The sequence below is a fragment of the Canis lupus genome, chromosome 6 (assembly GCF_048164855.1).
Source record: "Canis lupus baileyi chromosome 6, mCanLup2.hap1, whole genome shotgun sequence".
Lineage (NCBI taxonomy): Eukaryota > Metazoa > Chordata > Mammalia > Carnivora > Canidae > Canis > Canis lupus.
The window spans coordinates 13,478,128-13,492,189 of NC_132843.1; the positions used below are offsets into that span (position 1 = coordinate 13,478,128).

General features: G+C 35.8%; 1 long non-coding RNA gene across 3 annotated transcripts in view; it reads left to right on the plus strand.

Annotated features, from left to right (window-relative positions):
- LOC140635024 (uncharacterized) overlaps nucleotides 1-14,062 on the plus strand; it is a 58,629-nt gene that overhangs the window by 25,036 nt on the left and 19,531 nt on the right. The window contains exon 4 of one of the 3 annotated variants that reach the window (XR_012032372.1): nucleotides 1,660-2,927. The exons of the other annotated variants lie outside the window; for them this stretch is intronic. This is a non-coding gene — a long non-coding RNA (uncharacterized lncRNA). Of the gene's footprint in view, nucleotides 1-1,659; nucleotides 2,928-14,062 lie in introns of those variants that run through there. 3 annotated transcript variants of the gene reach the window in all.

Genomic DNA, 14,062 nt, shown 5'->3' on the forward strand with positions numbered 1-14,062 from the left:
CATGCAAATGTTATTTTTATTTTTAGTCAAACTTATGAATCATTCTTTATATGGCTTCTGGATTTTATATGGCATTTAGAAATACTTTTTTACAGCAAAAATTACTTTTTAAATTTTTTCTATATTTTATCCTAATACTTTTATGGACTAACTTTTTACACTAAAATTTTTGCTTCTTATGAATTCAGGATAGGAGCCAATTCTATTTTTTTTCCAGATGGCTATGCAATTGTCCCAGCATCGTGCCTTGAATGAGTCATCTTTTCTCAACTGGTATCTCAATAACCACCTTTAACACACACCAGATTCACAAATTTATTGATCCTGCATCTGGACATTTTATTTTGCTTTATTCAACATTATTTATACAAGAACCAAAACCAACCTTTAAATAACTATATTATTATAATATATTTAATATCCTATAGGACAAACTATACATCCCCTCAGTGTGTACATTCAAAAAACAACAACTTTTTTTTCAGAAGTTTACTAGTAATTAGTATTTATTTTAACATAAGAAAATTAAAAACAGCTTGTGTAGTTTATTCTAAAATCTCCAAGGATAGTTTTCAAGGAGAATGTTAAACATACAGATTTACTGGGAGAGAATAAATATTTTAATAATATTGAGTTTTCATATCTAAGAGAAAATGTCTTTCTATTTATTTAACTCTTCTTGAGTATCTCAGTGGTATTCTAAATGTTCACTTATTTATATGTTTTATACTTATTAAGTTTATTCCCAGATATTTAATCACTTTGTGGTATGGTTAATAGGTGCTTCCCTTCAAACGTATTTTTCCATTCTGTTTTCTCTTCTATGTGGGAAAGCAACTACTTTTTCCTTTTATTTTTTATTTTTAAATATTGTATTTATTTATTTGAAAGAGTGATAGCAAGAGAGATCATGAGTAAGGAGGAGAGAGAGAAGCAGGCTCCCTGTGAGCATGGAGCCCATTGTGGGGCTTGATCCCAGTTCCCCAGGCTCATGACCTGAGCTAAAAACAGAGCCTCCAACAGCCACCCAGGTGCCCTGCAACTACTTTTTTCTTGATTCATTCAGCCAACCCACTGAATTTTCTTATTGTTCTAGTAGATTTTCAAGTGACCCACCTGTATCTTTCCTTACTTTTTTTTTTTTTTTTGAGAGAGACAGAGTAAGTGAGCTGGGGGAGGGGAGTAGGGCAGAGAAAGAAGGAGAGAGAGACTCTTAAGCAGGCTCCATGCCCAGCATGCAGCCTGATGCAGGGTTTGAGCACATGAAGCTAGAATCATGACCTGAACAGAAATCAAGAGTCACACTTAACAGATTGAGCCACACAGGCGCCCCTTACCCACTTGGGTTTGTTCTTTTTTTAAGATTTTATTAATTATTCATGAGAGACACACAGAGAGGCAGAGACACAGGCAGAGGGAGAAGCAGGCTCCTTGCAGGAAGCCTGATGCGGGACTCAATCCCAGGCCTCCAGGATCAGGCTCTGGGCTGAAGGCGGCACTAAACCACTGAGCCACCCGGGCTGCCCCCAACTTGGGTTTTTTTTTTTTTTTTTTTTTCCAACTTGGGTTTTTAATGCAACATTCCACACTACCTGCAAATATTTACTTTGTCTTCTTTTTTTGGAATTTACCCCTCTTTCTCTAATTTTATTACATTAGCCAGACTTCAATAAAGAACAGTGTCTTCATAGATCAATGTAACAGAATAGAGAATCCAGAAGTGGACCCTCAACATTATGGTCAACTAATATTCGACAAAGGATGAAAGACTATTCACTGGAAAAAAGACAGTCTCTTCAATAAATGGTGCTGGGAAAATTGGACATCCACATGCAGAAGAATGAAACTAGACCACTCTCTTGCACCATACACAAAGATAAACTCAAAATGGATGAAAGATCTGAATGTGAGACAAGATTCCATCAAAATCCTAGAGGAGAACACAGGAAACACCCTTTTCGAACTTGGCCATAGCAACTTCTTGCAAGATACATCCATGAAGGCAAGAGAAACAAAAGCAAAATGAACTATTGGGACTTCATCAAGATAAAAAGCTTCTGCACAGCAAAAGAAACAGTCAACAAAACTAAAAGACAACCTACAGAATGGGAGAAGATATTTGCAAATGACCTATCAGATAAAGGGCTAGTATCCAAGATCTATAAAGAACTTATTAAACTCAACAGCAAAGAAACAAACAATCCAATCATGAAATGGGCAAAAGACATGAACAGAAATTTCAGAGGAAGACCTAGACATGGCCAACAAGCACACAAGAAAATGCTCTGCATCACTTGCCATCAGGGAAATACAAATCAAACCCACAATGAGATACCACCTCACACCAGTGAGAATGGGGAAAATTAACAAGACAGGAAACAACAAATGTTGGAGAGGATGTGGAGAAAGGGGAACCCTCTTGCACTGTTGGTGGGAATGTGAACTGGTGCAGCCACTCTGGAAAACTGTGTGGAGGTTCCTCAAAGAGTTAAACATAGAACTGCCCTATGACCCAGCAATTGCACTGCTGGGGATTTACCCCAAAGATACAGATGCAGTGAAATGCCGGGACACCTGCACCCCAATGTTTATAGCAGCAATGTCCATAATAGCCAAACTGTGGAAGGAGCCTCGGTGTCCATCGAAAGATGAATGGATAAAGAATCTGTGGTCTATGTATATGATGGAATATTACTCAGCCATTAAAAATGACAAATGACACCATTTGCTTCGACGTGGATGGAACTGGAGGGTATTATGCTGAGTGAAATAAGTCGATCGGAGAAGGACAAACATATGGTCTCATTCATTTGCGGAATATAAAAAATAGTGAAAGGGAATAAAGGGGAAAGGAGGAAAAAATGAGTGGGAAATATCAGAAAGGGAGACAGAACATGAGAGATTCCTAACTCTGGGAAACAAACTAGGGGTGGTAGAAAGGGAGGTGGGTGGGGGGGTGGGGGTGACTGGGTGACGGGCACTGAGAGGGGCACTTGATGGGATGAGCACTGGGTGTTATTCTATATGTTGGCAAATTTAACACCAATAAAAAATAAATTAAAAAAAAAAGAACAGTGTCTTAATGAACATCCTTCTCTTTTCCTGAGGGAATGATTTCCTAAAGAAATGATTTCTATATATTTTAGACACTGTCCTTAAAATATGGAACAATAATTCTATTTTTATTATGTTAATGATATGTTGATATATTGCATGGTATCAAGAATTTCTTATCAAGAATGGAGGATGAATTACATCAAATGCTTTTTCAGCTATAAAAAGATAATCATAGTGGGGTCCCTGGGTAGCTCAGTCCATTCTCTGCCTTTGGCTTAAGTCATGATCTTAGGGTCCTGGGATCCAGCCCTGCATCAGGCTCCCTGCTCCTTGGGGAGCCTGCTTCTCCCTCTCTCTCTGCCTGTCTCTCCTCTTGCTTGTCTCTCCCCCTTTTACTGTCAAGTAAATAAATAAAACCTTTTAAAAGAGAGAGAGAGATGAAAGAACCATTTTAAAAAGAATCTTATGATTTTTTTTTGTATCTACTAATTTGGTGAGTTATACTATTGTGTTTTTTAATATTGAGCTATTCCTTTTATGTTTCAAATCTGTAACTCAGAAGCACTCTTTATTGCCTCTATGACTCTAATCTCTTGTTCTTGTTCTATTTGTGAGTTTCGTGAGGATACGGACTTGGGTAAAATTTCCCCAAGTGCTACAATGTATTAAAAAACACCACTGCACGCTTTTTACAGTATTTTAAATGGCATAGACTATCTGCTAAAACAGAAGGACAAGGACCCTGTACAGCATATTTTCACAGATGGAGTTCTCACCCTTGATCTAGGAAATGGGAGGTGGGGAGCATGGGATTAGGTAAATGGTTGGTTAAGAAGGAAAAACAGAATTGAATCAGAGTAAAAAAAAACGTTACCAGTAAAACAACAAATAATAAATCGATTTTTTTCTGGAGGCATCAATTACCTTGAAACTGAGGTCAAGAAACAAAAGCAAAAACAAGTTAGGACTTTGGGGTTTGAAAATAGAAATAAGTATATAAAATTTATGTGAGCTAGTGAAGTCTAGTAATTTTATAAAATCTTGTAGAAACAAAAATTAAAAGTTTTCTTTAAATATTAGTGTTCTGGGCACATGGGTGGCTCAGTGGTTGAGCATCTGCCTTTGGCTCAGGTCATGATCCCGGGGTCCTAGGATTGAGTATTGCATCGGGTTCCCTGCAGGGAGCCTGCTTCTCCCTCTGCCTATGTCTCTGCCTGTTTCTGTGTCTCTCATGAATGAATAAATAAAATATTTTTAAAATAAATAAATATTAGCTTTCTTTAAAATATTAACTTCTAAGATAATACCTACTGGAATTGTGAGTTGTTTCTGTGTTTTAGAGGATATCATGACTCTTTGTGACAGTAGTCTTCTTGGGGCCCTCAGAAGTATTCTGGTTGACTATTGCTAACATAAATCAGTTCCACCTTAAAATGACTCCAAAAATAAAAACTTAAACTGAGAGGGAGATGGGGAGCACATTTTATTTCTATTTTGGGGAAATTAAGGAAGAGGAATCATCACTGAAGAAGGAATACAAAACTGTACGAAGGAAAAGCTATGGGGGCTCCACCGTGTTACAGTAAAGTTGTTTTTACTATACTCTTTGTTGTATGCACCAGTGTGCAATTCCCACAATCACCAACAAAATCCTAATTGATGCTACTATAACTGTAGGCAATACCATACATCACAATCAAGTCCCCATGGAGTGATACCTTAAGCTTAGTAAGTGTTTCAGTTATCCCTCCAACCAATTCCCCACACAGTCATCAATACAGACTCATTCTAGGTTACTCTTTTCTGCCTAAGAAAAATAACAGGATACCAAGGGAAGTACTTTTTCCTATTCAAAACTGTGACTATGAAGAATAAAATGCAATGATGTGGAGTCTGAGTTTTCGAAAGCAGGTACCCAGTTGCAAAGAACAGTCCAAAAGAGCAGTGGGGCAGAGCAAAATAAGTCTTGCTTTACTTTTCAGAATTTAGATTTGATATGAATGAATGAATGAGGATAAGAGAATGCCATGAAGGTGAGGTGAATATAAAAGTTCACTTATTTATTCAACCTATACTTAATATATGGCATATTTATATTGCAAAGTATGTGCAATAAGACATGTATATCATCTTATTCAGGCTGCTATAACAAAATACCATAGACTGGGTGGCTTAACAACAGATATTTATTTCTCACAGTTCTGGAGGCTGGGAAGTCCAAAATCAAGGTGCCAGGAGAGCTGGCATCTGATGAGAACCCTCTTGCTAGTTTACAAATGGCTGTATCCTCGCATGCATGGCAGAGAGAACTCAAGTCTCTTCCTCTTTTTATAAGGGCATAAATCCCATCACTAGACTGCATCTTCATTACCCTAATATAATTCTAATTACTTCCCAAAGCTCCCACCACCACGTACCAGCACATTGGGAATTAGAGCTTCAACATATAGATTTGGGGGAATAATAAACATTCAGTCTAGAACATATATGCAATATATATACTCACATAATTAGAAAATATTAGAAAACTTAAAGAATAAACCATGAAATCCCATGAGTGGCAAGCCCCTCATCTCATTGACTAACCAATAAAAGATCCTCAGCTCTCAGTATACATACAGAATGAAAAAAAAAAATCCACACTCTTGTGCTGAGAGCAGGAGCTAAGATCTGAAAAATACTCATTGGCTAACATGAAAGCTAAAAGTGAATTACCTATGAGTCCATCACACTTAGGAAACCACACCAATCAGAGATACCCCTAGTTCAGATATTTAGGCTAAAACCGCCTTTAATCTTCATAGTTCAAATATCTCTGACACAAATATTAGTTTATATGTTTCAGTTAATCCTGCAATGCAGTTACATGATGCAGAAGAAAGTTTTGTGGGTGGTTTACTTGCAACCTAAAATAATATGTACCTTGGGAAACATGTTCTAAATCCCAAACAACTGTTTTAAAGAAACTAATTTTGAAAGAACTTAAAGAATTTAAAGGAAAATTAACTGAAAGACCCAATGTTAAAGAAATGTATGAAATCTTCTGGAAAGAGAGCCAAGTGCACCTTAGTTCCAAATGAGTAACCAGGGGCTAATATCCCTCTCAGTGTCTTTCTTTCTTTCTTTCTTTCTTTCTTTCTTTCTTTCTTTCTTTCTTTCTTTCTTTCTTTCTTTCTTTCTTTTCTTTCTTTCTTTCTTTCTTTCTTTCTTTCTTTCTTTCTTTCTTTCTTTTATTTGACAGAGAGAGAGAGAGAGGACAAGCAGGTGGGAGGGGCGGAGGGAGAGGGAGAAGCAGAATCCCAGCTGAGCAAGGAGTCCAAAGATGATGACAATGAGGTGGGGCTAAATCCCAGGACCCTGAGATCATGACCTGAGCTGAAGACAGACACCTAACCAACTGAGCCACCCAGGCCTTTCCCCCCCACCACTCAACCCAGTGTCTTCTTCTCAATTTTTAATTGATTTTATGAGGTCAGTGAAAATGTGTAAGTCATGTTTGACATATCAGAATATAATTTTCTAGTGAAAAAGAACAGATATAAAAAAACTAAATTATTTGAGACTCTGCTATAAAGTACCATGATAACAACATGCTTCGAACAATATATTTGTGAATTCTCATTGTCAAGTCTCTAAGAAGAGGGTGTGTTCTCACTTTGATTCTACAAGTGGTAAGCTCAGAGAAGATATGTGATTTGTCTGCACAATCATACAGCTGTGGTGATGCTTGGATGCACACTTCAGTCTTGTGAATCCAAGTTCAGGGTTCATAGGTCTCTACTACAGCAATCCCCAAGGGGTGGAGAAGAGATTAAGAAGAGCTAAGACAATTATAGACAACCCCAACCCCAAGTAATTTTGGAAGTAAAATGAAACTTGAATTTGTTTATATCAGGCAAGAAGAACAGTAAAGAGAAGGACAATGAGGCCTTTGATAAATGGAAAAGAGGTTTGATAGTCTGACAATCTAAAAGGAGTGCTAAGGGGAACAATGGCTCTAGCAAAGACAAATACGGGGAGTAAATGATAAGGATAAACACAAAGAAAACCATACCAAATCACATTATAAACAAATTATTTAAAATGAATGATAAAGAGAAAAATCTTAAAATCAGCCAAAAGGAAAAAGATTTGTTATACACAGAGCAACAATTATATAAATTACAACTGACTTTATTTTTTTATTTTTTATTTAAATTTAATTAGCCAACATATAGTACATCATTAGTTTCAGATGTAGTGTTAGTAATCATCAGTTGCATATAACACCCAATGCTCCTCACATCATGTGCCTCCTTAATGCCCATCACCCAGTTACCCCATCCCCCAACCACCTCCCTTCCAGCAACCCTGTTTGTTTCCTATAGTTAAGAGTCTCTCATGATTTATCTCCCTATCTGATTCCCTGCCATTCAGTTTTCCCTCCCCTCCCCATGACTTTCTGCACCATTTCTTATATTCCATATATAAGTAAAACAATATGATAATTGCCTTTCTCTGATTGACTTATTTTGCTCAGCATAATACCCTCCATTTTCATCCACATCGATGTAAATGGTAAGATTTCATTCTTTTTGATGGCTGAGTAATATTCCATTATGTATTCATCCTTTCTGATGGCTGGGTAATATTCCAGCCATCAGAAAGTGATACACACACACACACACACACACACACATACACACACACACCGCATCTTCTTTATCCATTCATCTGTCGATGGACATCTGGGATCTTTCCATAGTTTGGCTATTGTGGATATTGCTGCTATGAATATTGGAGTGCAGATGCCCCTTCGGATCACTACATTTGTATCTTTCGGGTAAATGCCTAGTAGTGCAATTGCTGGATCATAGGGTAGCTCTATTTTTAACTTCTTGAGGAACCTCCATACCATTTTCCAGAGTGGCTGTACCAGCTTGCGTTCCCACCAACAGTGTAAGAGTGTTTCCCTTTCTCCATATCCTCACCAACATTTGTTGTTCTCTGACTTACTCATTTTAGCCAATCGGACTGGTGTGAGGCAGTATCTCATTGTGGTTCTGATTTGTATTTTCCTGATGTCAAGTGATGCTGATCATTTTTTAATTATTTTTATTTATTTCTTCATGAGAGAGAGAGAGAGGCAGAGACACAGGCAGAGGGAGAAGCAGGCTCCATGCAGGGAGCCTGACGTGGGACTCGATCCCAGGTCTCCAGGATCACACCCTGGGCTGAAGGCAGTGCTAAACCACTGAGCCACCCAGGGTGCCTGATGCTGATCATTTTTTAATGTGTCTGTTTGCTGTTTGTATGTACTCCTTAGAGAAATGTCTGTTCATGTCTTCTGCCCATTTCTTGACTGGATTATTTGGTTTTTGGCTGTTGAGTTTGATAAGTTCTTTATAGATATTAGTCCTTTATCTGATATGTCATTTGTAAATATCCTCTCCCATCCTGTAAGTTGCCTTTTAGTTTTGTTGACTGTTTCCTTTGCTGTGCAAAAGCTTTTTATCTTGATGAAATCCTAATACTTCATTTTTGCTTTACAACTGACTTTCATCAGAAATAATACAAGGCAGGAAATGATGGAACCATATGTTTACAGTGCTGGGAGGCAGAGAGGAAACTATCAACCCAGAATTCTATATGCCCTAAATAAAAATACTCTTTAAAAATAAAAGTACAGGGGATCCCTGGGTGGCTCAGTGGTTTAGCGCCTGCCTTGGGCACAGGGCGTGATCCGGGAGTCCCAGGATCAAGTCCCACGTCGGGCTCCCTGCATGGAGCCTGTTTCTCCTTCTGCCTGTGTCTCTGCCTCCTCTCTCTCCCTATGTCTATCATGAATAAGTAAATGAAATCTTTAAAAATAAATTAAAAATAATTTTAAAAATAAATAAATAAATAAAAGTACAGCAAATATATCTTCATAAAACACAGATTATAAAGTTAATTACCAGCAGACTTTCATTATAAGAAATGTTAAAGGAAGATTTTAGGTTGAAGGAAAATGATACCAAATGAAAATTAGGGTCTATACAAAGGAATGAAGGATGCCAGAAATGACAGATAGTAAGTGAGAGAACATAAAGGACTTTACATTTTCTTTAAAAGACAAATGACTGTATAAAATGAAGATATGTTTAATAGGTCTGGAAAATGTATGACAATAATAACAAAGATTTGAAGCAAGAAATAGAAGTATACTGTTGAAGTGCTCTAACAAGACCAGCAATACAAGGCTGATTTAACATTTAAAAATCAAATGATGGGATCCCTGGGTGGCGCAGCGGTTTGGCGCCTGCCTTTGGCCCGGGGCACGATCCTGGAGACCCGGGATGGAATCCCACGTCGGGCTCCCGGTGCATGGAGCCTGCTTCTCCCTCTGCCTGTGTCTCTGCCTCTCTGTCTCTCTCTGTGTGACTATCATGAATAAATAAATAAAATCTTTAAAAAATAAAAATAAAAAAATAAAAATAAAAATCAAATGATGTAATTTAACCACGTTTATAGAAGAAAAGATAAAAATCACATAATCCTTTTAGTAGATGCGGAGAACAGAGATGACTAAATTTAACACACTTTTATGAGTTTTTAAAAATCTAATAAGGCATAAATACAAAAACTTTCTTCAGCCTGGTAAAGACTATCCATAAAGAGCTTCAGGTGAGGTCATGCTTAATAGTGAAAGACTAAATGTTCTTCTCCAAGAACCAAAACAAGACAAAGATGTCTACTCTCACAATTGTAATTTAACATTGGACTGAAAGTTCCAACATGCTCAATAAAGGGGAGAAAGAAGAACAAAATGAAAGAAATAAAAGACATATAAATTATAAAGGAAGAAATAAAATACTCGTTATTCACAGACTAATTGTGTACATAGGAAAACAAATACTCTACCAAAATGCTATTATAACCAATTAATTAAATCAGAAAAGTCATAGGATTCAGGATCAACATGTAAAATCAATTCTAATTTTTTCACTAGTAATGAGTAACCAGGAAATCAAAGTTTTGAAAATATTATTTATAGTATCATCAAAAACATATACTAACCAGAGATTAATTCAACATAGGAGCAACACCTTTTACCTTGAAAATCATATAACATCATTTAAATAAATTCAAGAAAAGCTAAAATAATGAAAGATACACCATATTCATGGACTAGAAGAGTCAGTGTTGCTGTGATGTCAGTTCTCCTCAAAATGGTCTATAAATTTAATGCAATAAAAATGCCAAGTGGCTTCATTGATAAACTTGGCCAACTCATTCTAAAATTAATATAGAAATTCAAATGAAGAAAATAGCATTGCCAAAACAATTTTGGAATGCAAAAATAAAGCTGGATATTTTACCTTACTTGGATTCAAGTTTTAATATAAAGCTATAGTAATCAAGAAAATATGGTATTAGCATAAAGATAAATAACCAATTCAGAACTGGTAATGGTTATGCAAAATTAGGGGTTTGTGAAAATGCTTCAAACTGAACAAGTAAAATGAGTACATACAATTACATTCAAAAAAATTAATTTTTAAAAAGATAATTATCATTAATATGTGGATTAAGAAAGGAAATCACTGAAGTGTATGAGCAAAGGATCAATGATCACAATGTATCATTTTAAAATATCTGATGAAAAATTAATAAGCAGAACACTATTAAAATAGATAAAAACTGCATAATTGATAGTCATAATTTTGTTAATTGAAGTAGTTTAGACTATGAAATTTTCATTCTATATTGCTTTGATGTGGATTACTAGAACATGAATGCATAAAAATAAAGACATTTGTTGTAACTTTCAAGCCTTGAGGAGTCTCAACTAACCAAAAACTTCGAATATCTTGTTTCTGTATAAACCTGAGATTATAGATTTCAAGTTGTCTTTTGAGTAAAGGAAGAGGACTAAAGAAATATATAAATACATTTTAAAGATAAACATTGTATCTTCAGTAAATGAATTTTAGAATAAAACTCTGAAAGGAGATTTTTTTCCAAATAAAAAAAAAAGTCCTGAGTCTGTCATAAGACTCAAGAAACTTCATTTTCCTTAAACAACATCTAAGGAGATCCCATGGCAGCCTATAATTGTCATCTAAATGAGAGTCCTGGGAAATCATCACATTTTTACTGTGTTGAAATATATTCCAAATATAATATGTATTTTCTGCTTAACTTCTCTTGTTATTCTAGGACTGAGAATTATTCTGTGACATGACCAGTGTAACTTTAAGAAGATATATAGCTTGAGGAAAGAGATTTAAAATTTCTCTGACATGATGGAAAAACTTTGCACTAAGTAACCAGAGGTATTTAAAAATGGAATTAGTATTCTCGATTATTATTCCTAATAGATTCAGATACATATTAACTAAAGGAGAGCTTCAAGTTACCAATTTTATCTAGGGATATTACGGTAAATATAACAGTTTCTGGAAAAAGAAAAATCACAATGGCATGAATCTCCAAAGAGAAAGAGTATGAGAACTTTAATATATGTTTCCAATAGCTATTGTCAACCTGTGCACAACTCTAGGAAACAATTTCCATAACTCTATAACACTCCTCCTGAATGAATTATCTGTTGAAAATATAATTAAGGGAAATGATTATAGAGAGAGAGAGAAGCCACAGCATAGTTTCTGAATCTCTCCAATTCCATGAAAAATCATTTTAAGAAAAGAATAGGTATTAAAATACATCTTCTAGACACAATGAAAGCAAACCGAAAAGATATGTTCACAGAACAGATGAAAACTCTAATCTGCCTGTATCATTAAAGAGGTGGGGGCTCAAGGACGGACATACCACCATACCAGAACCACATTCATTGAGAAAGGGTGCTTCCTCAGAGGAAGGAATACTGCACTCATAATCAGTATTTTTTTAAGTTGTCTACTACCTGCAATGGAGTGCTGATGAATAATAAACAACCAGCTCTTTAAATGGGGGGAAAGTTCCTGTTTTGTAGCAATTGCCAATTTCCACGGTGTAAATACTCCCACTATACCAAACATTAAGTTATCAATGTGGCATCACTGAATGCTGAATTGGGAACAATTCGCTCGTATGAGCTAATAGGAACCAGTTCCCATATATTAATTCTACATGTCAACAAAATGGATGACATTTAGTTAATTTTTGCATCAGGAAATAAAATGGCAATTCATTTCTTCTGAATTGGGAAGTAAACCCCAATAAATAAAAAAGACTCTACCCATTATCCACATAGTTCTCATGTCTTGGCCCTGTGAAAAAGTTCTTGCATGTATGTAATACATACCTCCGGAATAGTCAAGTAAGAACAATGAAACTTTCTTTTTATGGGGTTCAATAACAAAAATGGGATGTGGTAATGTATACCACATCCACACATATATGATCTGAGACAAAATGAATTTTTGGTTGTATAATGTTCCAAATGTCTGTCCCATTACAACCCTAATATTTCTTGTTCAACAACCAGATATTTATGGGAAATGGAGGGGAGAAACCGAAGATGAAAGATAGGGAGGATTTGGAGAAGAGATAAAGATTCTTTCCATAGCTGCTAATAATGACAAGCAAGCTTGCAAATTTACCAAACCCTGAAAGATGTTTACATATTGAAAAATAGGAATAGTAGTGTTCCCATAAAGCAGAAAATTTTATGTTGGTCTTTGCTTTACTTATTTTCATAGTAACAGATACACGAAAACATTTTCAACATCACTAATAAGCAGGGAAATGTAAATCAAAAACTACAGTGACCTATCACCTAATACATATTTAAATAAGTATCATCAAGAAGACAACAGAAAAATGTTGGTGAAGATATGGAGAAAAGGGAACACTTGCACACTGTTGGTTGGAATGTAAATTCGCTAACGAGTTTCCTTAAAAAATTAAAAATAAATCTACCATATGATCCAACAATTCCATCTCTGGGTAAAGACCCAAAGAATAGTAAAACAGGCTATCAAAGAAACATTTGTTGGGACACCTGGGGGGTTCAGCGGTTGAGCCTTTGCCTTTGGCTCAGGGCGTGATCCTGGGATCCAGGAATCGAGTCCCACATCGGGGTCCCTGCATAGAGCTTACTTCTCCCTCTGCCTGTGTCTCTGTCTTTCTCTCTCTGTGTCTCCCACGAATAAATAAATAAAATCTTAAAAAACAACAACAACAAAGAAACATTTGCACTCCCATGTTTACTGTGGCATTATTCACAATAGCCAAGATATGGAAAGAACCTAGGTACCCACAGACAAATGAATGGATAAAGAAATCATGATATATATGTGATAATTCAGCCATGAAGAAAAAGAAAGATACACTGCTGTTGTGACAACATGGATGGAGCACATTATGCTAAGTGAGAAAAGTCAGACAGAGAAAGATAAGTAATACATGCTGTCACTTGTTTGTGGAATCTAAAAAACCCAAACTTGTTAAAACAGAGAGTAAAATGGTAGCCAGTAGAAAAAGGGCTTAGGGGATAAAACAGGTATTTTTTTAAGGGTACAAACTTAAAACCAGCAGTAAATGAGTCCTAGGGACCTAATACACAGTATAGGGAATAAGCACAATGTCAAATTATAATCATCAAACTTGATAAAAGACTAGAACAAAATTATTCCAACCATTAAACAGAAGTGATAATTATCACTACAATGGCAAACCTATTACAATAAATAAATGTATCAATTTTTTAAACACAGCTGAAAATCCTTTGAAAACATTACTTTTTTATTTTGCTTCTCATTATTCATTACCACAAACTCAAGTAAATAATACTCCTCTTTAAAAAAAATTATGAGTATGTTAATTTCTACCAGCTCTTTAATTTTTTGTTGAGAGAGGGGGAGCAGCTGGTCTTGCTCCTGGGAAATTAAGAAGAAAAATTCATGGACAAAATTTCTAAAGCAATTATTGCTGGCTTTCCTGGCAATATAATAGTAGAAATCAATAGTTGTCCTTATGAAATGTATCTCCATGGACCAAAGGACACCAGAAGTGAATGGTGGCCCCAATTGTTTAG